At 32.5% G+C, this 27817-nt stretch overlaps 1 long non-coding RNA gene across 1 annotated transcript; it reads right to left on the bottom strand.

The window, feature by feature from the left end:
• Positions 1–2937: 2937 nt before the first annotated feature.
• LOC145163064 (uncharacterized) lies at positions 2938–6134 on the bottom strand. Its single transcript, XR_013739541.1, has 6 exons — positions 6115–6134; positions 5348–5808; positions 5144–5270; positions 4763–5071; positions 3592–3698; positions 2938–3503 (listed from the first exon to the last, which is right to left on the bottom strand). It is a non-coding gene; the product is annotated as an uncharacterized LOC145163064 (long non-coding RNA).
• Between the last annotated feature and the right edge of the window lie 21683 nt (positions 6135–27817).

The following is a 27817-nucleotide window of genomic DNA, read 5'->3' as shown; positions in this document are numbered from 1 at the left end:
TCCTTTATTTATTTTTCTTTCTTTCATCAAAATATTACAAATCTCACCCATTTCCGTACTTCATTTACTGGGGATGAATACATAATAGAATATTTAATCCCCAACATGAAATAAAGAATTAATAAACATCAGTATCAAGTAAAACCGTATCTCCTATAATGTTTTGCCCTTTGTTTCTGGACTAAAATGCCTGAAAACACAATCTCTGCAGCATACATAACCGTATACACAGTAAACGTTCCTGTCAAAACAAAAAACAACTATAATCCACCATATATTTCTAAATTCATGCAATTTTCATTATTAAATGTGTCTGATCACTTGACATGAATGGACAAGCTTTTAGTGCTAAGAAGAGCATTCTTGTCTTTTCATAGGCGAGAGATTAAGAGCATGCCCCAATTCCATTTTTTGGATGGGACAACCAATTTTCTTTCTGATGAGAGAGAGAGAGAGAGAGAGAGAGAGAGAACCTTCACCACTCCAATCTAAAAGCAAATGTGTGGTATGAAGTATGAACACCCACTCGATAAACCAATTGGATAATGTTGCAATACACCCCACAAGTCCCTTAATATTCTCAGGAAGGATTTGGAACATGAAGAAAAAGCAATGAATGGGATTATCGAAATAACATAAAAATAAGAATTAAAATCTTTAGTTTTGATGTCATGCAAATTATTGTTATTGTATGTCATAGAAAAAGTTGCATATTATGTTATTAATGTTACCAACTGCACTATGCAAATAGTGACAATTTAATCAGAATTTGTAATATTATGAAGTTGATCGAATGTAAATTTACCTCGGACATTATAATCCATGGGATCAGCCCCATTCCAAGAGAAAATGTGACTATCATGCCCTAATCAATAAGTTGGCCGGTCAACCAAAATAAGAACTTAATGGAGAACATATATTATGTTGCAATAAAAAGGAAAGGTTATGTGCAAGAAATAGCAAAATACTTTTATGTATTTGTTTATTATAGCATCCTACTTTCAGTTCTTCCTGTTACAAGATATTTGAAAATTTTACCAATTATAGCAATACCATCGTAACAAAAAGAAGTTTTTGTAGTATGAAAGATTTTTCAACATATAATGTCCTAATAAAAAAAAAATAGTAGTACAATGCTATAATTGGGTAAATCTTCAAAATACGCGTTAATACCTGTTTCTCATAGGAGCAATAAAACCAAGAGCATCAGAAGTCATGAACATATCGATAGGAAGGCCAATACCAACCAACACGCATGCACCTACAGGGGAGAAATTCAGCCTAACTCTGCAATCTAGTAAAAGACCAGCATCAGGTTCAAGCTACAAATAAATAATTTCATCAACTAAAAGGTACAATCATTAGATTAAAAATCGGTAATGCATATTTAAAAAACTTATTCAGCATATGCTAAAGATGATGTTGGAGTAGTATTGGTTGTCCCCTCTACAAATTTGTTTAGCCAGGAACAATAAGTCCAATATTCTTCTTAGCCAAGCTCACCAAAGAAACTTTAAGATAAAAACAAATTAAAAAATTGGTGATTGCATTTATATTGATGAAATTAGTTAAAAAGTATCGAAAGGTATAATACATTACACCTAACTTGTCCATGTGGAATAACAACACACATTGAGCTAGACTATATGCTGGAAATAGCAATTTACTTTGATTAATTTCTTTATTATAGGATCTTATTTTCATTTTTTCCTATTACGACATTCTACTATGAAAATCCACACAAATATAGAACAGTTATCTAAATACAAAGCAATTTTTACTACTATAATCGTGCAGTTTCTTCAAAGTATGATGCCTTAATAAGAAAACTAATTAAAAGTATTGTAATAGAGATCGACCTCTTGCATCACCGACAATATTATGCTTGTTTTTATGAGTTTTTTTGCTTTAAAAACACGTAACAAAGCAGATTCTCTAAAGGTAGCAACAGTTACCCCGTTAATCATTTTTAAATCAGCAAACGATTTTGGACAGCGAACTCTAGACAAAAGAATTCTAAGATAATACCTTTCGCCTTCGGTTGGATGGGCAATCACAATACGACCAATTGAGTCGCCTATTTTCCGGGGTGACCACATATTTTTATCCCCCTTCCAAACAAAATGATCAGGAAACTGATTGTATGTGAGCTTAAGCTTTTTTGCTAAAACTCCTGTATCATTTTCAACAAAAAATTCAGTCAACATAGTTTTTCTTTTACTAGAGTTACTCAGAATATTAACCAAAGTTGATTTACGTTTGAATGTCAAAGGCTGATAGTTTTCTAAATGCAAGGGCAAATGAATAACAGCTGGTTTCATTTCACCCAAAGGAAATTTAAAAATTCTCCATGCACCTTCAGGAGGAGAAACCCATCAACCTGATTGATACTCATTAATCTCATTTATAAGGACAGAGTTTGTAACTGGAGAATTATTAAAGCTTATCTTGTCAGAACCTTTACAAATATACTTATATATATACTTCACAGCCTTTAGTGATGAACAAATTTCTATATTAATGTGACAGTTAAATTTACAAAGCAAATAGGCATTATACGGAACAACCCATGTATTATTAAGAATAGCACCTTTGACTTTCACTTCAGACCCATCGTTACGTCTACGATATATAGGATATGCATCGTCTGTCTGAATAGTCTGAGAAGAAAAGTCTTTTAGGTAAAGATTTTTACAAGAACCCTTCTTTTTCATACATACGTTAAAAGGATTTAAAGAGCCACATGGACCATGAATCATATGTTGCACAACCATCCTAAACAAATGAGGATTTACACTATGTGATGGTATTTATGCAGAAACAATTTTGTCAAAGTCTTCAGGTGTATGCATTTTACAGTTACTTTCTAAGATAAGCAAAAAATGTGCATGTGGAAGTCCTCTTTTCTGGAATTCTATAACGTAAGTGCACTTAATATAAAACCAAAAATAACAAAGTATTTCTATAGAAACTAAAAACAAATATCCAATACATCAAAAGATACATATTTCAAAATCAGAAGTCGCTACAAATTTAACGTAAAACATTATTCGATACATAATATTCTATCATTGATTAATAAAAGTTTTGACCTGTTCACTCAATGTGTTAATGACATTCATTGCTTGTGCAAGTTGTTGTTCAAACTTTGCTTGAACATCCACATTTTTCTGCTGAAACTCCACATTCTTTTTCTGAGCATCCTCATATTTTTGCTGAACATCCTCATATTTTTGTTGAATATCCTCATATTGTTCGCGTTGTGTCTCAACTAATTTCTTCAAATTCTCAATCTCGACTTTTGTGTCGGCATTATTATCCTCGTATTGTTCGCGATGCATTTCAGAAGATCCTTTACTAGAACGAATGCGCTTTCCATATGAGCCAAATCCATATAATCTCTTTTTTCGATCATGTCCCCCAACAACATCATAAAATAGTTTGTCCTCATCAATTTCCTCTCCTATTGCTTCCAACCGATCACATCGTTCCATAAAATCATCCTATAATTTTATAATTGTGTTGAGATAAAACTTATACAAAAAAAAATCAAAATAAAATTTACATGAAATTATTAAAAATAAAACTTACATAAATTTTTTTAGCTTTGTCAACTAAAAAAGTCACTCCATCGTGATTCTTAGTGTGTGTATACAAGAATAGTTCATGGTGTGCTGGATCATGTCCCAAAGCTTCTTCTACATATATACAAAAAAAATCAATATTAAAGTAGATTGCTATTTTTACATTTAGGCTTAGATATTTAAAAATGAAAAAATAGCAGCTTACTTTTAGGCTAAACCCATTTAAAAATCAAAATGGAACTAGATTCCTATGATACAAAAGTAAATGAAAGTAGATTGCTATTTTTTGCATTTAGGCTCCACTCTTTAAAAATGAAAAATAAAATAATATAGTTTTTAGGATTAGTCCTCTTAAAAATCAAAATGAAACTAGAAAAACTATAACATACAACTAAATGAAAGTACATTGCTATTTTATGTATTTATGCTTAGTCCTTTTAAAAATAAAAATGGAACTAGAATTAGGGATGAGCATCGGAACCGGGTACCCGCTTTTGGAACCGGAACCGCCTCGGAACTGTCGGTTTTGGAACGTTAAGCGGTTCCGGTTCCGGTTCCTAAAATTATGGAACCGCCTTAAGCGGTTCCGGTTCCGGTTCTTGTTTTTTTGGAACCGCTACCCGCTGGGTACCCGCCGGAACCGGTTTATATATATATATATATATATATATATATATATATATATATATATATATATATATATATACACACACATTATTTCATATAAATATTTGTGTTACTTAGACCGGTTTAGAATATATTGGTCCGATTTTGTCCTTCTTTGGTCCGAATTGATTTGATTTGGATCAAACTAAATTGTGGTTTTATCGACAAAAGTTAACAAAATTAAGGTAACCGGGTTACCCGCTCCCGGAACCGGAACCGCCGGTTCCGAGACTGGTTCCAAACATTTGAGAACTGCCTAGAGCGGTTCTGGTTCCGGTTCTAACTTTCTAGGAACCGTCGGTTCCGGTTCCGGTTCCGGTTCTCGCCAAATGAGGCGGGTACCCGCCTATGCTCATCCCTAACTAGAATGCTATAAAATATAAAACTAAAAGAAAGTCGATTGCTATTTTATGCATTTAGGCTTAGTCCTTATAAAAATCAAAATAGAACTAGATAATGGTATTTCTAAATGAAAGTAGATTGCTATAATATAAAATTAAATGAGTACTTACTAAATCAGAAGCAATCTTGGAATGAGAAGCCGATCCCCCGGTATGCGTAGAAAGGGCTTGTCCATCAGCTACACCTCTACGCCTATTTTTTTTGCTTTGTTCTGATTTCTTCTTAAACTATTCAGTATTCCATCTTGCAGTCCAGGATGTCCACACTTCTGATGTTATATTAACAGGTTTTTTTTTTATAGTCGACTTTTTCTATTTTGAGCTTATATTGTAGATATATTGTCTATATCTTTCCTTTGCCTTATTTTCCCAACAAGCTTGGACTAACGGAGTTTTTGCATCATCCCAATGACACTTTTTCTACAATACAAAATATATAGATGAGTTTTTTAGTTAATGAGTACCTAATAATTGCATAAACGAGATACATACATGAAACTCGTCCCAATAAAGGAGTTTTGTCTCGTCACTTAAAGTTGCCCAGCTATACCCGTTTAAATCAGCTCTTTCACCAAAGGATTCATAGATAACGGAAGAACATGGGCCCGAAGGAAATAACCTGCAAAAGAAAAAATCAACCGCATTGTAAAATTCATGAAGCTCAATGTTGATAAAAATGTAAGAATTTTAACTTACTCCTTATCTCGCACTCCAATATATAGACGCCCATCCAGTCCTGTAGATCCAAGTAAATACCCTTGATGTTGAACGCCAACATTTTCCTCAACCGATTCACTACAATTTGTTATGGATCTAGGTACAGATGATGTAGTAGATGCAGGTGTAGATGATTGGATAGATGTAGGTACAGATGATTAGGTAGATGATGTAGGTAACGATGACTGGTTGGATGATGTAGGTATGGATGATGCATGTGTTGATGATGTGGCACCAACATGTGAAACAAATGTTGGGGCAGATACAGTACCAACAGATGATAATGTGGTACGAGATGATGATGACAACAATGCTGGTGTAGATAATGGGGCAGATATATTACCAACAGATTTTGCATCATCGGTGCGTTTGTTTATGAAACGTACACTTGTATGTTGCTTTCGTTTCAATGTCTCTTAATAAGAATTGTGACATCTTCCCTGAAATTTTAAAAACTTAGGAAGTTATAAATCTGTTAGATCACAAATATTATAGAAATATCTTACTAAAAATTTAAGCATACTACTTTTTACTTTAAAATACCAATGTACTTTTGTTTGCTTATTTATTTTAGCATCCTACTTTTTACTTTGAAAAATACAAAAACTAAAAGTATAATGCAAATACTTTAATGAAAGTAGATTGCTATTTTTTGCATTTAAAAATGAAAAAAATAACAACTTACAATGTAATAGTAAGTATAAAAGATAAAGCACAAAGCTTAAACATGATGGTTTTGTTATCACCTGGATTGGATTGGATTGGATTGGATTGGAGTGGAGTGGAACCTGGAACAAAGAAAAAGTTGAAACAGTTCATGCCTTTAATTAATATTGCATACATAGTCTCTTTCAAAAAAATATATATTGCATACATAAAGACTATTTGAATATGATAAATGACCGTTTTACCCTTCACCAACTTAGCACATTATAACATAGTTCAAAGGAATGTTAGGAAGGGAAAGAGGGGTGTCTAGATAGTATACATAAAGACTTTTTGAAGTTAAATGAAAATAACTAGAACAAGTTGTGAAGCAGTCCTTCCATACAAATAACTAGAACATATATTTTTATTGTAAACTTATTTTTATCTGTTTATATAGAAGATTCATTGAACAAATGAAATAATACATAAAACAGTGAAAGGCATATAATTTATTAAAAGAAAACTATTTTTGTTCTATTGAATCCAACCAATCAAACAAAACCTAATACAATAACATCTTAATAAAATCTGAATTATTAAGATGTGTACTTTTGTTTCTAGGTAAACATCTTAACTAGATACATATACTACTAGGACACCTGACCACAAAAACTGTCCCCACTAATATGGTACTACCACTAATTAACATAAAATCCTGTACTAATATCAAAAGTACTAAAATACCCCTTGGCTATAACCCAATAAAGTTGGGGCTTATCAGATATCATACTATATTCTGAATTGTAATATGTCTGTCCAGATATCATACTATACTAAAAGATTAATCTCATCAGTCATCATGGTAATTATTGCAAAGAATGTAGATTATGCACTTGATTTTACCCATGTCAATCCATATCAAGTCAACAGGACAAAAATTGCTATTTTTTGCCCATCCAAAAAGTAGGTAGAATAAGATAGGACAGTGTCGTGACTCACTCTCAATCTATTGTTTGTGTAAAAGACATGAATGCCCTTTCAGAGTCATCCTCTTTATTAACTTATATAGACAAAGCTTGTCTGGTCCAGACCTTTCCTATGTAACAGAGGAACCCTTGCTGCACTACAACTACAACTTAACCTTATGTCATCTTAGTTGACTCACTTAAGTTTTAAACTTCATGAAAGATGGTAGATTATTAAATTGATGTACATAACCCTCCTAAAAGTTATCATGTGTGTTTACTGCACTAATAAACTAACAACTCATACTTTTGTTCCTTTTTCATACAAAATTAACCTACCTTCACTAACTAACAGCTTAACACACAGACTTGTCAGTAAACATCATGCATACCTTCATCATCGATTGATTAAACACACATGATACATCCAGAACTTGCACCAATTCCAATTAAGAAGAAAGGAAACCAACAGAAGCTATTGAAGACACTACATCCAATAGAAAAAGAAAAACCCTGATCTCGACCTCTAAAGACGAAAGTTGTATAATAAATCTGATGCCTGATTATTAATTGATTCTACCTAGACTATTCAGACAAGGAGCTTAAGACATTTCATTTATACTCATTAGCAATGGATCATAAAAACTAGAGATATCAGTCGACAGCAGCCAGTGGCTGATTTTGATGCCGATAAAAACGAGAGATATCAGTCGACACTCAAGTTTGTTTAGGAATGTATTGTTACATGAAATCTATTAAATCATGTCAGATTGGCAATCACTGCATCAAAATCCATAATTCGCATCAAATGCAATAAACTCGATCAATCAAATTCATCAATAAAAAATTTACCAGTTGACGATCGAGATCAATATCCTTCAAGTCATTGGATGATAAAGAGAAAATGGAGCAAAAAGAAGAGAGAAGAATGTTACCAGTTGACGATCCAGAAAAATCTACTAGTTGACGGAGCAGGAATCGAACGGCAACGCAAATGAGAGTGAGAGGAGCTCCGATCGATAATGGCGTAAGTGATCTGAGGAATGAGGAATGTGATCGGCGATTGACAAATCAGAATGCTGTGAGTAGCAACGACCGGCGTGATGATGGCTAAGCAACAGCGGCGACAGGTTGAGAGAGGGAGAGATGCGATCTTTTGAACGTGATACCTCTAATTTGGGGTTGGGGAGGAAGTAGATTTGTGTAGATTTACTAATTTGCCCTTAAGGCCATGAGGTATGGGGGGATTTACTACGCGTCAAAACAAAATATTCACATCACAGACAAATTTGGTGTACAGCTTTGTTATTTTTCTTTTCAATTTAGAGGTAATTTTATATAACACCCCTTTAAGTTATATATTATTTACATATATCACCTTTTCCATTTATATATTATTTACATATAACCTCTTTCGATTTCTATATTTCCAAGATCAGATTTTAAATTGCTTTTGTTTCAATAGCTTCCTACTAGTGACAATTTAATATATAATATTCAGCTGTTCAAACAATATAACATACTAATATATAATAACACCTAGAATATTAATAACACGTCATCATTTTTCATCCATTCTTTAAAACAATCAATATGTGTGAATTTAACACAATCAATACCATCATATAGCAAACATTTATAGTTTAGTTAACTAAAAGTAGATATTTACAGGCGAACGGAGTTGAATTCAATTCCATTCTCCTTACAAACTCTTCTAACCAAACACGTTCAAATTCCAATTCCTTTGACCGATTCCATTCCTTTGATACATTTCAAAACCTATAAATATCTACTTTTAGTTAATGATAGCAAACATTTATAGTTTAGTTACTACAAACACTACTTTCATGTTGTGTTGAATCAAAAGGGCATTTAGGTCTTTTGTCCCACCTTTCTGCCTGGGACAAAAAATTGCTAGTTTTGTCCTATTGAAACGAGTCTCGGTCAAAAGATATGAATTTTGGGACAAAAGATTATGGATAACAAGGGCATTTACGTCTTTTGTTCCACCTTTTTATAGTTGGACAATATTAATCAAGCAACAACACTGGTGAAAATGATCATTATTCATTCGGTCATTTTACCAATACAATATAACTTTGGGATAAACACTTGAATGACTACAATAACCTTCATGTACAATTTGGGGGCACATTATGGAAGTCGTGCAATAATTGCAGAAATGGTACCTGGTTAATCTGAAGACAACATATATGGTCCATGCGTTTCATAAAAAAAAAAGAATTTGTCCATGCCTTTTAGAGAATTTACAGATATGACCCATGTGCTTATAAAAGTTACATAAATGGTCCCTGCATAATAGTGACTTTACAGATATTGTCCCTCCGATAATTATATGTAACCCATAGTAGCAACATTATTATTGGTAAAAACAATGCAAGTATGTTGCTCTTTTGGTTAAGAAATAAAGTTATAACAGTAAATTTCAAAAACAATTATGTAGAAATTGATAAAAGTACAATAAATTCAAAGGGGTAAAATGAGTAATTACCTTAAGATGCTAATCACAATCAAAAAGATTATCTTCTTCGTCGTTGTCTTCTTCTACTCTAAAAAAAGTGTAATATAGCACCATACTTTCAATTTTTTTTTTCTATTAAACATCCTAATTTTAAGTTCTTTTCTTATAATACATCATACTTTGAAAAATTGTCGGTTATGCCCTTTGCTCTAAATATTGAACATCCATACAAGTCACTTGTTGCTGCCCTTAAGAGATTAGCAATTACAGACAAAGAAAGAGAAAACCTAGAGGTGCAGAGGTTATAACTTATAACATGCTTTCTTGATTATATGCTTATTCACCAACTTTCATTACTAATAATTACTAATAATCATATTAACATGATTTATACTTTTAGAGTGTGAAAAATATTTATTTATTGTTTTTTTTAATAGTTGAAACTGAGAAATTCAGAGAAGAAGTTGCAAAGGTTCGTGCTGAACTAAAACCTTAGGACAAAGAACTAATTGAGCACCAAGGAAAGCTTGAAGTGACATCCACAGAAAAGAAACTTTTGTCTGAGAAGGTGAGGGGCATTTTTGGGATTTCATATCTTTAAATTATGATATCCGTTATAACGGTTTAATGACATAGTATTACAAGTAACAAATATTACATTTGAATCATTAAAAAGTTTTAAAATCTGAAATAGATTTGAAACATGAAGATTAAATTTATCTGTATGAATTATGATTAATTAATTATTTCTTAAATTTGTGAATATTTTAGCATGAAGTTGGACGTGTGGCATATTTGGATGCTCAAAAACAATTGGATGATATACAAAAGAAAGTTGAAACAAAGACTTCAAGCATAAAAGATATGCAAACCAAGTTAGAAAAAAAACAAACTTGATTCATCAAAAGCCCATAAAATAGAGCAAGTACGTTCATTTCCTTGTCTCTTTTTCATATTTCCAACTCTACCCTTGTTGTCAAATTACTAAATAGTTATCATTTTGTGGTTTTTCAAGAATGTATAAAAGAACAAGAGGCTCTAATGACTCTTGAACAAACAGCAAGACAAAGAGCTAGTTTACAAATTTTATATATTTATTTCAGGTGTCATCCAAAAAATGATATTTATGGGAACATGGTCAAACATAACAAATTAGAGAATCTGAGAAGTAAAAAGATAGTCAAACATAACAAATTAATGACATTTAGCATATCAGATTGCAACAGTTGCAGGGGGGTCTCATTAAGGAGACTTAAATGAATCAAAGGCAGCAAAAAAAATCATTCACACACCTGAGTAACAATGAAAATATTTATTACTAACAATGATGATGCAAGTCTTGGGTTTCTAAGAAGCGATAATGCAAGAAGATATGTGAGACACCTTCCTCAGTTCGCTTATATGAACGAATTGATGAATTCGATTTGGAGTTGACTTTTTGGAGTCAAATATGGTTCGACTGATTTTGGCTGTTCGCAACAGGGACGTTAAATGCCTTGGGGACGATCGGGTTTCGCATTGAATGCTTATACTTGGGTCAATATTGAGTTCGCATCTACGATCAGCTATTGGGGTTGTTGATGCTTTGCTTTGCTACTGCAGTGTGGTTTGTTCATTCGCATCTAGTAACAAATTTGGGGAAGAAAGAAAAATGTTCGCATATGGTCCTTACAGTTTCAGTGTTTTGGCAGTTACTACCCACTTTCGCAATAGGAGTAAAGTTTTGTGAAGTATGCAGAATTTTCTATTCGAATCCCTATAGTTTATGCGAAGTGGCAAATTACAGAATATTTATAATGTAAAAATTATATTATAATTAAATTTTCAAAACAATCAAAAATAATATTTTATTTTTGTTGTTGAGTTTTCAAAAATAATTATGTATTTTTAATATATTTTTTTTCAATAATATTCTATATTTTGCTACGGAAACATATTCCGTAACTACTTAACTACGGAATTTTCCGTAGCCAAATACCTATGGATTTTGATTTCGTAGCTATTTTGCAAATTCACCTTTTTGTAACAAATTCCATAATAGATTAGCTACAAAATTTTATTTTGTAGCAAATTTTCCTAGCAAAATAGCTACGGATCCTAATTCCATAGCTAACTAGCTACAAATTTTTATTTTGTAGCCAACTAGCTACATACATGGATTTTGTAACAAGTTTCATAGAGAACTAGCTACAACCAAAAAACTTGTAGCATTATTTGTAGTAAACTAGCTACGGATTTTAATTCCGTAGCAACTATTCAAGATTTAGCTACGGAATGCAATTCCGTAGCCATTTCCGTAGCAAATTAGTTACAACCAACGATTTTGTAACATATTCCGTAGTAAAATAACTATGAATTTAGATTTCGTAACAACTTTACGTAGCTATTTAAGATTTAGCTACATAATGCAATTCCGTAACCATTTATGTAGCAAAATAGCTACGGCAAGTGGTTCCGTAGCATATTCCGTAGTAAAATAGCAACGGATTTTGATTCCATAGTAACTTTCGGTAGCTATTTAGGATTTTTCTTGTAGTGGTGTAAGCACAAATTTTGCCGAAAATGTTATTCTTGAAAAGTTCATGTTTAAGTTGTTCTACTTTAGCATGAAAAACTCTAACAATCAAATCAGCTCTATTTTGGCCTTCTTCATATGGTTTAAGAGTTTCTTTTATTTCAAGCCAATTAGGATTGCATGTCATAGTTAAAAAAATATCAGGCTTACCGAACTTTTGTACCAAGGCCATTAAATCTACATATTTTTGTCTAATGTTTCTAGGGCCACCAATAAAATTAGAAGGTAATACTATTCTTCTACCAATAGCAGAACCCTCTTATTCCCCTTTTGCCATTGCATCCACAACTCCTTGCAAGAATTCTTGTCTTAGTTCTTCCTGCTGTGTCCTAAAAAAATCTAGTCTTTGTGTTTCTAATTTAACATAGCTGTCAACTATATATTGTTGTAGTAATCTACCAAAATAGAGTAAAAAAGTTGTGTCATCATGCTTTATCTGAAGCTTATAAGCATAATACTCTCTAACAGATACAACCCTGGGGTTATCTGCGTTTCTTCCAAGCACTGTATAAAAAGAGAAAAGAAGTAAAGCACAATAAAGTTTGCCCAAAAAAATATAAAAATAGAAAAAGTAAGTATGTTACCAGTTTCTTCCATCTTTAATAAGTCATCCGCACACACTATACTACCAGGAGCAATAAGTTATTCTGCAGCTGAATGCAAACCCTGCTTTCTAACTGGGGTTGTTTTATTTTTTTTTTAAATACCTTGATGCCAGCCTAGTTCTCCTAAAGGAAACATTAAAGGATACTGCAGAGGATCATAACAGCCATAAAAATACTTTATATTTCTAGAGTCAGCTTCATGGGTTGTAACTCGGATATCTCTTGGACCACACTCCCCATTATCTTCACCGTCTACCCAAATTGCAGCAACCTGTGACACATCGGGTTTATTATAGACTCTTTGGTCTTGAACAGCAACAGTTTTAAGAACAATCTTATAAGTATCCAAGTCTCCAATATTCTTCAAACTGCGGAAAAAATAAGCGTATGGATTATGTTGAAGATATTTTATACACTTCTGAACCATAGTTTCACATATCAGTGGACAAACCATTAACCTATTTTGGATCTCATGTTCAGTATCATGAATATATAATTGCAGATTTTTATGCCGGTCATTTTCAGAGTATAAACCATTTATAAAATGATACATCTGACCTTGAACTCTAAAAGTATAAATCCCGCTGTCTCTCTTATTGAAATTAGGATTAGATGTAGCACCTAAGGATGTAAAAGCGAAATGGTTATTATATGTTCTAATATATGTTCTAAAAACCTTTGCTTCGTGACAGTCTGAAGTTAGAAGTTCAATCATGACTGTTGGAAGATGATTACTATACAAGACAACACTGCCATGTAAACAGCAAAAACCCGATGTTTCTGAATAGAACTTTAAAGCTCCACAATGATGACAGTCAGGAACGTAAGGTAAGATATCAGCAACAACAAGAACGAACTTTAATAGAGCTCTACCTGTTGCATGACCAGCAATATTATGCTTATTTTTACGATTTTTGTTGCTTTGAAATGGATTTCCTTATGTAATTTTTTTTTCCGTTCAACTCTTTGTTGTTTCCATCTTAAAATAGCACGTTTCCTATATGTTTTCCTATCCTCAAAATCCAAAGAAGGCTGAACATCCTTCATGATAAATTTATCAACCTTTTCAATGAGAAAGAACAGATGAATATAGATGTGCAATAAGAAACTAAACAGTCATCATCTGTAACCAATAATAACATATTTGAAGACGTTTCAGATGAAAAGAAGGCAACACCTGATCATAAGGTAAGCCTGAAGACGATAATCTACAAGAAAAAAAAAGGAAAATTTTAAGGAGAATATAAGCAACAAAACAAATATTACTAACCAAAAAAATAGCATAACCCATTAGAATAAGATATTTGTATAGACCTTTAGCAAATCAGATACCATTCTTTGTAAAAACAATAACGAAAACCATTTGAAATCGGGGTAAAAGAAGAAACATAACAATACTTCTTACCTTAGGTCCCCCTAATCAGCATGCGTAAAATACTGCACAACTAATTTGAACCCTTATAAACCCTCAGAATAAGTACGCAGATCTAAGAAGAATATGAAAGGAAGCTCTCGTAATGTGAAAAGTAAAAAAAACCAACAAATAAATAAATATCTGAAACAATGAATACCAATTGATTTAATTGGGCAAAAAGATAAACCGGTTACTTTAATTGGACCATACCCTATACAACATACAGCAGCAACACGTACTCACGTAGCATGACTAAAGGCGGTGTAAGTACAAATATCCAAAATTACTTGTGGGGGAAGAAAATTGTTTGGGATAAGCACCAGGTAAAATAAAAATAAAGCCAAAATTTATTACGTAAGAATAAAACAAAAGTAAGGATGATAAATAAAATAAATTGGTTAAAGAGAAAATTGAAAACAAAAAGGACCACAAAAAGAGGCATCAATCGGACCAAACATTGGAAAAAAATAAACTATATTGACATATATGTTAAAACTTGCAGCCACAGTTTTCTTTATTGGAGGAACTAAGCAAAGAAAATAGGTAAAATAAAAATAAAGCCCAAATTTATTAGGTACCAAAAATTGGAAAAAAGATTAAAGTATATAGACATATATATGTTAAAAGTTGCCGCCACAGTTTTTTTATTGGAGGAAGTAAGCAGCTGGATGACGTGCACCAAAATAGTAATCTTGAACACACACATATATATATATATATATATATATATATATATATATATATATATATATATATATATATATAGAGGTAAGTTCAATTGAGAAAATAAAAAATGTTGAGAATTGAGGAATCATTTTCAGCCACTCATTTATTTTTGCCGCAAAAGCATCCGTCGTACCAGCGGAAATGGGAAAACAATAGACATGTGTTTTACAACAAAACATGTTTCCTTAAACTATGTTAATCATTACCTTAATATATGCAAAAACATAATTTTTTTCGTTTTTTTTTAATTTTTAAGAAGCTATTTTTATCGAAAAATGATTTTAAATATACCAAAATTTATGATTTTTTATTCTCTACAAATAGACATCCATATTGATATAGTTTTAAGATAAAATAAAAAATTTATTTTTATTATAGTTTCAGCTATCGTTATTCATAAGTGAATAAAATTGCATCAGGTTTTTTCTACAGTACATTCGTTATTCACTTATGAATAAAAAATATGAGTAATTTTTTTTTACAATTTAAGTATCATTCATATATGAATATAGCATATAATAAACATAGTATATTCATATTTAAATATTAGACGATGCATTCACTTGTGCATATTACATAGTATATTAACTTGTGAATATTCGATGATATATTCAATTATGAATATTAGATGATATTTTCATATGTGAATATTACATAGTATTACATGATATATTTCACATGTGAATATTACATAGTATATTCACTTGTAAATATTAGATGATATATTCATTTGTGAATATTACACAGTATATTCACATATGAATATTACAAGGTGTTTTCACAAATATATATAATTTTTATATGTTATTTACATATGAATAACATACAGACTTGCATATTTGTTTTGTGTTTTAATAATCATATACTGATTCAGGTGAGAAAACATATGCATATGTGAATATAACGTGGTAATTTAGTTTATCCATTTCATCAAACACTTGGAGTGCATACAAGTTAACTTTTTTATAAGAATGTTAAAAACATGATACTTTGACTATTTAAATCTTACAAAATAGTATATTGATACAGAATTATATGAAATTTTTCAAAAAAACAACGATTTGATCTTTTTCTAACCTTAATTTTGAAGTTTTATTTGATGATCGATGTTGAATGAATGATATGAAGTGGATTTTTTGTTGATTATCGATGATGTTGATCTAATGACACTGGGAGTATAATTAATCGTAGATGTTGAAGATCTGGTCGTATTCAAGCAAAATTGAAGGTTGGATTAAAAGAAATAAAAACGAATTTTTGTTGTCAACCGTTGAATGGTGTTGATAAACGTTTTATTGACGAAGATCGATGATTGATTAACACTGGATGACGTTGATGATTGTTTAATTGAAGAAATCTGGATGATTGTTGAAGGTTGGAGAAGAAATTTGGATGATGAACGATAAATGAGTTTGAACTGTAATCTAATTCTCTACAGTTACGTATTTGAGATTGAAGGTTGTTATCATATTTACAAGTTTGCCACCGTGTCTTTTTATGCTTAGATTAAATGATTGGCTGAGAATGATTCCCTCATTCTCAACCTTTTTTTTCTCAATTGAACCTTCCTCTCTCTCTCTCTCTCTCTCTCTCTCTCTATATATATATATATATATATATATATATATATATATATATATATATATATATATATACTAGACGAATCCCCGCGTGTTGCGCGAGAATAGAATTATATAGTTAAATAATAACTTTTACCAAATTATTATTTAATATTTCTACTTTGAAACAAAATGTTAGTAGTAAAGCAAATATATAGTAAACATATTAGGTTTATTAAATATTATAGTTTAACTTTAAATCATTGTGATATATACAATTATTTGATAATTTTATAAACCGTTTAAAATTGTGTAAATTATATATCAAATGAATGATAATATAACGGGTAACAAAACGTATGCAACTTTTAGTAACAAAAAAATAGAAAAACAACTATTATAACATTTGTATTAAAAAAGATATATATATATATATATATATATATATATATATATATATATATATATATATATATATATACAACGAATAATAAAAAATAAGAAAAATAAACACTATAACTTTTAATAACATAAAAACACTAAAACATCTATTATAACATTTATATTAACTCATCATATTTAAATAACAAATCTCTTCAAATACATTAATGTTTTTAATGAGCAAAACTTTACAACCTTATAAAAGAAATGAAAATAAAAAGTTATTAGTGATTACTAATTAATAATCATAAGTTAAAAACTCTTGAGTTGTAACTAATAAATATACATAAATTAGAAAACTCTTGAGTTGTAGTGTGAGTTTCAAATGAATGTGGTACTTCGAAATGTATTATTATTATTATTATTATTATTATTATTATTATTATTATTATTATATTCGTCTAAATAATTGGTTTTGATGCATCATTTTAATCCCTTCAATTATTAAACATAAAGATATTTAATTATAAATTTATAACATACATAGGTGCATATACATGTTAAACAAATCACATATAATATATATATTTTCGTAAATGTCATATTTAATTCTTGTCGTAGTAATATGGATAAATTACTTTCATATGAAGAACATATCATGATAAGTCTATCATAATTACATATCAAATGTTCAAAATTATGTTATCTTTTAAATATTGTATTTTAAATATGTTCTTTGTAGGATAACCCAACAAAAAAATAATAGAAAATAAACATAATCAAAATAGAAAAACTACAATCAAATAAATAAGAGCATTGGGTGGTTGAATATATAAATAAAGATGTTACATAAACATACATTTAAATCAAAAGAAAAAACTAACATTCGTCAACTTTGCTCAAACAAAAAAACATATATCCATTTTATGAATCTTCTTTCTTCATTTAACACCATTCAACCATAGAAACTTGATGACAATTCTTCACTAACCTGCAATCAAAATATTTTTCATGAAAAAGAAGAATCAGAAAGATATTCCAAGCAAAACATTGATGTTTGGAGAGTCACATTCAAGATTGAGTAATACACACAAATCACATATAAAGATTAAATGAGAAACTGAATATAAAGAAAGAATAGAAAAGCTTCATTTGTTTTGGTTGAAAGAAAAAATCATATTACAATTACCATCGATGCGACATAACCCATTTCTTCAAATCATCATATTTGGATCGTGAATGCTTCAACTATATGAAAACTTTTGAATCACAATATCTTCAAATCCTTCTTACATGTAAGATTTTATATAACACAAAAGACACAAAAGATTGGCCTTTTTATAGTAAACTTTTCACTAAATGCTAATTAAACATAATATAAGTTATAAAACTTTTGAGTGTTAAATCATAATTAAGAAAACTTTTGAGTTGCATTAGTTCAAAAAGGGGGTTTCAAATTAATGTGGTTTGAGGAAGTTCAAAAAGGGGGTTTCAAATGCATGAGATTCAAGAAAAAATGCTAGCTTTATAAGTATGTATGATATATATATATATATATATATATATATATATATATATATATATATATATATATATATTTATCGTGATATATACCTCGATTCTCGTGCCCTCTTATCGATTCATATAAATTTCCTAAAAGTGTCTACTTAATGTTCAAATCGTGGTGATTCCAAAAATGCAGACAGAATTAAATTACGGTATCTTATAATAGTTGAAATAACTCATTTATTTTACATTAGGTGCACTAAAACTCAATGAGTAAATTTACCAAGAGACTTACCATGAACTTGACCGTTCACCGTGTTTGACCTAAATTTCGTGATGTCACAACAATTTCGTTGGGTTTATGGTACCCTTCGAAAACAAGGTTCTTTATGCAAGCATTTTTCGATGCAGATCTTGGTGGATGTCAACTTTACCGAAAAAGCACTAGTGGTGGATGCCAACTTTTGGATGGGAAGTTAGTTAGGTGGCAATCAAAGAAACAAACTTATGTTTCAATTTCCACAATATAAGCGGAATATGTTGCTGCTGCAGCTTGCACTTCTCAAGTCATTTGGATACAAAGCAAACTTCGTGATTATGCAATAAATATGAAAAAGATACCTTGGTATTGCTGGGTTTTAATCACTATAACACTCCTATGATGCACATGCAACTCTAAATGCTTTGGAACTATGTTTTCTCTAATTATACATGCATTTTTAAATTTCCAAAGCATATAACTTAACTAGCATACAATTCAAAGTAACAACTAGTTAGATAACTTACCTCTTGTGTAGTTCTTGACCTTGGAAGCTTGAGCACCTCAAGTGTTATGCCTCTAATGTGTCACAAACACCAATATGCAAAGGAGGCTTAAGATAATAAGACTTGTAGCTTCAAAATCGGTTTTATGCTCTTGTGTATGAGTGTTAGCCGATTTCATCACTAAGGGAACTTTTTTATAGTGTTTCTCAAAGCTAGGGTTTCATCCACGAAACCCTAATGCACCATGAACTTCCATATCCCTTAGGCTCCATGGGTTAAAGCTCCATGGACTATCCATGAACCACTTAGCCCACCCTAATGGATCTTTGGCCCACACTATAAGAATGGATGATTTACATAATCAACCCCTTAGATTTAATTAGTCACTTTTGATCACAAAATTAATTCCAAATTAATTGTTGACCAATACTAATTAAATAATATGATTTCTCAATTAATATATTATACTTATAATATATTAATAAATCACCAATAATCTTATTCTCAAAAGTCCATCCTATCAAATTGCATTGGTGAAGGCAAACCCAAAAGGACCATGCTACAATCGGGTCAAGTACATACCAGATATAGTTATGGGCCTAGACACCAAATCCAACAGTCTCCCACTTGGATAAGTCTAATAACTATAACTGCCAATGTAACTTCAAGATCTGATTAGCAATCGTAGCTTCCAAAAGCCGTTGTCGAACTCTGACTCAGTCAGTGACTGTCCTTAGATAAGTGATCATATACTCCTCTGTTCTACAAGATATCAGCGGACAAATACATGGAACATAGTCATACTTATTGTCCTGCAAGTAGTTTCCCTATTTCCGATTAGTTTGACATAGAATATAATTGAACACATCAATTTCGTTCTGACCGGGCCCGGTACATAGGTCAAAACAAATCATCGAGGGGCCCAGATATCGATTTTGATCATTCTTAGGATAAAAGGAACATATAAACTTCGACTCTATATGCTTGAACTAACTACTCGTTGAATCATGCACAACGATACGTTTTATGACATCAAGTTACTGATGCATTTATGCATCATCAATGCACAACCAATTTGTAGTCAACAACTCATATATCTTGGTTTGAAGATTATATGATATTATCATCTCACAATCACTTGTGATAAATTCCATGAAGTGATTCTGATGAGTGCGGGTTGATCCAATGCTCAAATTCTTATTTCACAAGCACTCATGAATGGTGCAGCAGACTTTTGCCATGTCTAACTCCTTAGACATCTACAGCCAACTCATGACAGTCTAGCCTCATACCTACTTCTAGTGTATGATCGACTATGGATAGTTTGAATAATTATATTATTCAGGAAGTCAAAACATGCAAAATGAAACAATAGTAAATAATTGACACAAGACAATAACTTTACTTATAAATAAAACTCCTTTTATTCAATCATCAAAATGTCAATTACAATTTAGCTATTACAAGTTTCTAATTTATCTAATTACTAAAACTAATATCGTCTTTTAGCCCAATGCCTCTTGCATGCTGCAAGTGCTTAACCCTATTCAGTCCCTTTGTAAGGGGATCTGTTGGGTTGTCTTGTGACGATATCCTCTTCACCACGAGGTGTCCTTCTTCTACTTGATGTCTTATGAAGTGGTACTTTCTGTCGATATGCCTTGATCTACCATGATCTCTCGGTTCCTTGGTTAAGGCAACCGCCCCTTCATTATCGCAGAAAACGTTTATGGGCTCCTTTATGGATGACATAATTCCAAGGTCTCCGATGAAGTTCTTCAACCATATCGCCTCTTTTGATGCTTCGATTACTGCAATGTACTCTGATTCGCACGTTGAATAAGCCACAGTCTCCTGCTTGGAACTTGTCCAAGTTATTGCTCCTCCATTTAGGGTAAACACCCAGCCCGACTGAGAACGCATATTGTCTCTGTCAGTCTGAAACCCGGCGTCACAATACCCTAAAATTCTCAAGTCATCACTCCCACCGAGGGTAAGGATCCAATCCTTAGTCCTCCGCAGGTACTTAAGAATGTTCTTAGCTGCAGTCCAGTGAGCTCTACCAGGATTCCCTTGATATCTACTGACCATGCTCAAGGCAAAGGCCACATCAGGGCGAGTACAAGTCATAGCATACATGATTGAGCCAACTGCGGAAGCATATGGTATCCGGCTCATATATGCTATCTCAGCTTCTATACTTGGACTCTGAGTCTTACTCAGCTTGGTATTGCACTGGATAGGCAAGTCACCTTTCTTGGAGTTCTCCATGCTGAAACGCTTCAGGACCTTGTCCAAGTAGGTACTTTGACTAAGACCTATTAGTCTCTTACGCCTGTCTCTCAAAATCCTTATCCCTAGGATATAGGTAGCTTCTCCAAGGTCCTTCATAGCAAAACACTTCCCAAGCAAGGACATAACCTCCTACAAGGGTGGGATGTCATTTCCTAAGAGTAGTATGTCATCCACATACAACACGAGAAAGCTAACTATACACCCACTAGCCTTGACATACACACATGACTCATCCTCGCTTCTCAAAAAATCCAAACCCTTTAACTTTCTCATTGAAACAAAGATTCCAACTGCGAGATGCTTGTTTCAATCCATATATGGATTTCTCAAGCTTACACACTCTATTAGGGTATTTTGCATTGACAAAAACCTCTGGCTGACTCATGTAAACATCTTCAGCCAACTTTCCATTAAGGAAAGCAGTTTTGACATCCATCTGCCATATTTCATAGTCATGAAAGGCGGCTATGGCCAACATAACCCTTATAGATTTAATTTTCTCTATTGGTGAGATGGTCTCATCATAGTCAACTCCCTGAGTTTGAGTAAAGCCCTTTGCAACCAGTCCCGCCTTATATGTGTGTACTTTTCCATCCATGTCGGTCTTCTTCTTGAAGATCCATTTGCACCCGAATGTCTTTTGACCTGGTTCATTGTCAACCAAGTTCCAAACCTGATTGTCATACATGGACTGAATCTCGCTATCCATAGCCTCTTTCCATTTAGCATACTTAGGGCCTGCCATGGCTTCCTTGTAGTTGTTAGGCTCATCCAAATTTACCAATGTGCTATCACTGATAAATGTATCACCTTCTATAGTAATATGGAAACCATAATAAAACTCAAGTGCAGTCCTAACTCTGGTGGAATGCCTCAGAGGTACATATTCGTCAATAGGTTCAACAGGAGTTTCCTCCTCGGGTTGATTGCTAGTGTTTGAGGTTCCTTCGTCGCTTGAAACTTGAAGTTCTTCAAGGTCAATTTTCCTCCCACTGTCCCCTTTGTTGGATTAGTGTCTAAGTCCATAACTATATTTGGTATGTACTTGACCCGATTGGCATGGTCCATTTAGGTTGCATGACATCATGCATTTGGATAGACTAAAATGAGAGAAATAACACTTAAGGTTTATTAATATATTATAAGTTCTAATATATTAATAAGATTATTTAATAAGTATTGATCAAGAATTAATTTGGAATTAATTAAGTGATCAAAAGGAGACTAATTAATAATATGGGTTCATTGTGTAAATCATCCATACTTGTATAGTGGGCTAATGCTCCATGGATTATCAAGTTGGGCTAAAACCCATAGGATGCTCCATGGTGTTTTTGTACCCATGGATCATGGAAATGAAAGGCCATGACAATTAGGGTTTACATGGTGTAACCCTAATTGTGACACACTATATAAGCATATTATTCTTCCCAAAAATCGTCCACTATGAAGGAATGGTGAGGGCTAGCCGATTTCATGAAGTGTCTGATTTCTCTCAAGTTATTCGATGTGTATTTGGTGTTGTGTGAACCATTTGAGGTGTCACACTAGAGGCACTAGGCTCTTGAGCTCCATGGAATCAAGCTACAACAAGAGGTATGTAATTCTACTAGATTTTATATTACATGTACCTTATATTATGCTAGTTAGAACAATACCTTGGAAAATTGATATTTGCATGTATAATAGAGAAAACATAGATCCAAGGTATTTAGGGTTGCATGTACACTTAGGAGTGTTAGAATGCTCAAAACCCATCAGTGGTATCAGAGCACATGCTTGTTTTCTTGTTATACTTGCAAAATTGGCTGAAAAATCGAAGTTTGTTGATGTCTGCTCAGCAGACTCGCCGAGTCCATGAAGGGACTCGACGAGTCCAAGGCTAAACTCATCCAACTCGCCGAGTTGGTTCATGCACTCTACGAGTTGGTTCATGCACTCTACGAGTTGGACCCCCAGACAGCATATCTTCGACTATTTTGGCTGGAATTGGACTAGGAACATTACCCTAAGCTGTTTTTCAACTTATAAACCTCTTTTTGATGTGGTAATGTTCATGCTAATCCAATTTCAAAGATAATTGTCAATAGATTCATGTTTTGTATTAGTTTAATGGTTAGGCTAATTACATGAAAAAGTTTAATTGAATTATCTTGTTCTTATGAGTTGCTTAAATTAATAGAAAAGTTATGTGAAATTGTTGTTTTCAATCGAAATTAATCTAAGAGTTGGTTCTAAAATGTGTTTTTGTAACTTTTCCTCAAGTTATATGAAAAGTCACATTTAAGATTCATAAAACTCATAACTATTTCCATAGGTTATGAATAAAGAAAAGTCATATTCTTTTAATAGTTTAAAGTCTTCCATAACTTGTCCTCAAGTTATGGAACTTGAAGAGTTTTTTGAATTAAAACTACTTTAAACACATAAGTTATGGAATTGAATAGTTTTGAATAGTTTCAAAACTTTCCCTAAAGTTTTGGAATTTGTAAAGTTTTCCCTTATGACTACTTTAATTCCAAGTTAAGCCCTTAGAATTTTAAAAGTTAAAATTCAACCCTTATACTTTATAGTATTATAAGTTAATAATATATATATGTATAAGAGCAAGTCAGTCTTATCGTTAGTAGGCCTCATTCACGAAGCCGGTCTATAAGGGGGGTATAAGGTTACTGCCTATAAAATGGCAGTTTAATGGGTGTCCACTCTCACCCATCGCTTCCTTGACTGGTGGAGGGTCGTTAGCCGAACGGGTAGGACAAGGACTAGAATTCTCCCTTTATTAAAAGTATTAATGATAAATACTAAGTAACTAAACTTTTATAAATTCCCAATCTTAGTTAGTTAGGAAAATGTGAAGTTGGTGCTAACCCATGAAATTACACTTTGCACTTTGCTTAAGTCGTTAGTGGAGCGCGTGTGGGTAACCGGAACACTAACCTGGATTTAACAAGATAGGCAAAGGGTAACTTAATGTTTATCATAGTATCGGTGGAGCGCGTGTGGTTAACCGGCACATTGATTGAGGGGTAAATATTAAGGGTACCAAGTATATTTGCATGGTTATTCACACCTTGTTTTGTGATCCTCGGCATCCCAGTCACAAAATTTGAGAGGGCACAATCGAGATTGAAACATGCCATTGAACAGTTCAATGAATCTCAAAAGATCTAGGAGTTTCAAATCCAAGTAAAACCTAATTAAATTATTTCGTTTTCATGGTGGAAATTGATGAATCGTCATTCGCCTACCTTCAAATATTTTATAGCTTGGATTACGGCATCCGTCTTCCATGTTATAAAAGTATTGTGTTGGGTCCTAGCCTTAACATTTCATATTGGGTGTTATATTAAGGACTTTATATCAACTATCTTGAATATCTCCCAAAAGATGTCTAGTTCAGACATCTATGATCTTCCCAAATCTCTTGGAACTTCACTTCCTCCACCTCCTCCAATTATTCTCCCCAACCCACAAGTTCTAGGTCACTCAAGCCCTATTGGCAAGCAAGGTATATGTGTGATTGCATCTTGGAGATGAAGTCACATTTTGACAAGCCGGGAGAGTTGGGTGTTAAAGTCTTAAGAAAGTCGGATGTTCAATCAGTTTCTAAGTTACATAGTGAGTTTCCTTGGGACTACTATGAAACAGACTATGACATGACCCTTAATGATCTTATCTATTTGCTAGGTGCTGCTGAATCAGCAATGATTTGGAGCACTGGTAAAGCAAATTTGATTAGAAGGTCAACTTCCCAAACTTCCATGGACATTGACAATGGTAACATTGAAAATCCAGAAAAGCTTTCTCTTCCCAATGGAAAGGGATCAGCCATAGTCAACTCAGTTGACCAAATGGTAAAGAGAAAGGCTAAGTTTGAGACAGTCTCGTGTACCATTCCTAAAAGGTCCACATGCTTATATTTCCCAAGGAAGGGGCATTGGTTGCAAATATGCCCTATTTACCTGAAAGATCATAAGGTTGGTCAAAAAGTTTGACTCTACTTCAGGTAAGTCCACTATCTAACTATATTAAGTTCCTATTTAGAGATTCTTATTACATGATGTGACTGGGTCACATGTTGAGGTTTTAAGAATCAAAGAAAGGAGAGGAAGCTTAAAGAAGAGTGAGCTGATTCTGATCGTGAAGATGGATTTCGATCGCATGGTTCGGTGATCAGAATTTTTGAGCTACTGCTTAAGAGTTGTGATAGATTGCTTAGGAATAAATAACAACATAGTTTTCATATGCATCTGCATTGTAAGGATAAGTTTTTCCGCAAGTTTTAAAATAAAAGAAAAGTTTTGATTTTATTTATTTTAAGTATCCTTACAATGGCACTTGTGGAAAATTGTTGTTTATATGATTCCATTGATAGCAACATTGGAAAATGAATTTGATTCTATCGTTTGTGGTAGTGTCATAATTTACCAAATAACGAAAGATTCTCATCGACCAAGTTTCAGTTGGATAGAAACTTGGAATCATGCAAGTTGTATAGTATGGTGAATGAGAATTTTTATCTTTGGAAAATTAAGACTAATACCTTGTTCACATGTATACGTGAGTCAAGTGAAGGACTAAGGGATCGAGTACACATTCGTGTGCACTGGTCAAGTCCACCACAAAAGATTGATAAGACTATTCGTCATGATTTACTAAAGTTTAGTAAATATGATTATACTTACAAGTTTAAGTATAATTCTGAAACATTGGAAAAAGTTTCGATGTATGGCAGAACGAATGAGAAGAATCAAATTAGGCAGAAAGATAAAAGTTTCTCAAAACTGAAAAGATGGGAGAGTACTTTAGTATCATGTTTTGTGATCATCTTAATGATTAAAGAACCATATCACAATTGGTCTTCTAAGGACATCTTAGTGCATTCTTATGGCTAAGAAGAGGAGTCATGAATTGTTGAAATGGTTAAATCAAGAAGATGAGTCATACTTCGTTCCAAAACAAGTCTTAGAGTCATACTCCAAGATTGTAACTTGAGTGACACATCTTAAAGAAGGTTTATAGCACTTGTCAAATGTAAGAGTAAAATGTTTTCTACTCTTGTACATTTGAAATTGGTAAGTTGTGATGTTTTGGATAAAACAAAGACCAACTAAGGCCAATTGTGTGAAGTGTTTGTCTTGATAAAGAATCTGCACTATCTCTTGAATATTTGGCAAGATAGTCTTATATGTCAAGAGGATAGTGGGAGTTTTAAAGATCCTGAAAGAATTTCAAGATCTAATCAAGAATAAAAACCTGTAGTTTGACACTAGCACACGATGTTAGGTTTATAACCAATCGTGTTGACATATTTCTATTTCTATGCCCATTCCAGTTAAAGTTGGCTTTGCATATGAGTTTTGAGATTCTCAATTGGTTGCATAACAACTTGGAAGCAATGGCAGGCCCTTGTGCTGCCAGGTGGCAAGAAATTAAGATTGAGTTCAGTCCATATGAGTTTGGATTTGTCATTATCCTTGTCCTGTGATTATGGTTTTGACAAATTCACATGGATAAGAACACATACACCATAAAATCTAAGTGTCATAAGGTTTGTCTCTGATTCATGGAAAAGATGGTGAGGAAACACTTTCACTAAGTAGATTTTAAGTAGATAACAGTTGTGATATTTGCATTCTCAAAGTCGTTAGTGGAGCGTGTGTGGTTAATCGACACACTAACATGGACCTGTGAGAAATGACAAAGGTCTAAACAATTGAGACTATGATTGCGACATCCCTTTTCATAGTTATAAAAATTGTTTAGACACACATATGAGCTATCTAAGGAAAGGTGTGTGATTTTGATAAAGTCTTATCAAAACATCTCGTATCAGAAATCTGAACTTTGGTAAGAAAGTCAATAAAGTATTGATTTCTAAAAGTTCAGCTGATTTCTGAGTACATGTCAAAGCTAGTGGGAGCATAAGTGTTATGCTAATAATCATCATGTTAGTGGGATCATGATAATTATTATTAGTATTGCAAGATAGCAATGTTAATTATAGAAAACAAAAGTTTCAATTCGTGAAGTTGCAGGGGTTGAAAAGTTGTTTTGCTATAATTAAGGGAGAGGAAATTATACTTCATTTCAATTCTAAAAGCTTAGATTGAGGTTTTAATCATCTTTAGTCAAGGATATATATGAATTTTGTGTTGGAATGGCTCAACATAAGGAAATTATATATATGGGTCCATTATTTGCGTTCTACAATTCGATTATGATTACGACATCCCTTTTCATATTCTGAATTATGAGAACTTGTCAAATAGAAATATTGTAGCAAAAGGATTGGTCTAGTATCATGCCGTTATATGAGACATCATGAATCGTGTCCCATATGCTTCGGATATAGGATCGATTGCATGTGCTATAATATTCATCCTTTATAAAATTTTCTAAATGCCTGGGGCATTAAGAAGGGAAAAGGTCTAGAATTGGATATGACTAAAATGATTAAGCAATTGTCGAGGACAATCTAAGGTTTACCAAAGATTGGTTGCTCAGGGACAATCAGTTGGAAGT

The sequence above is a fragment of the Lactuca virosa genome, chromosome 3, assembly GCF_052849685.1.
Source record: "Lactuca virosa cultivar CGN04683 chromosome 3, Lactuca_virosa_CGN04683_v6, whole genome shotgun sequence".
Taxonomy (NCBI): domain Eukaryota; kingdom Viridiplantae; phylum Streptophyta; class Magnoliopsida; order Asterales; family Asteraceae; genus Lactuca; species Lactuca virosa.
Note: the sequence above shows the minus strand (reverse complement) of the source record. Positions and strands in the feature narration are given on the sequence as shown.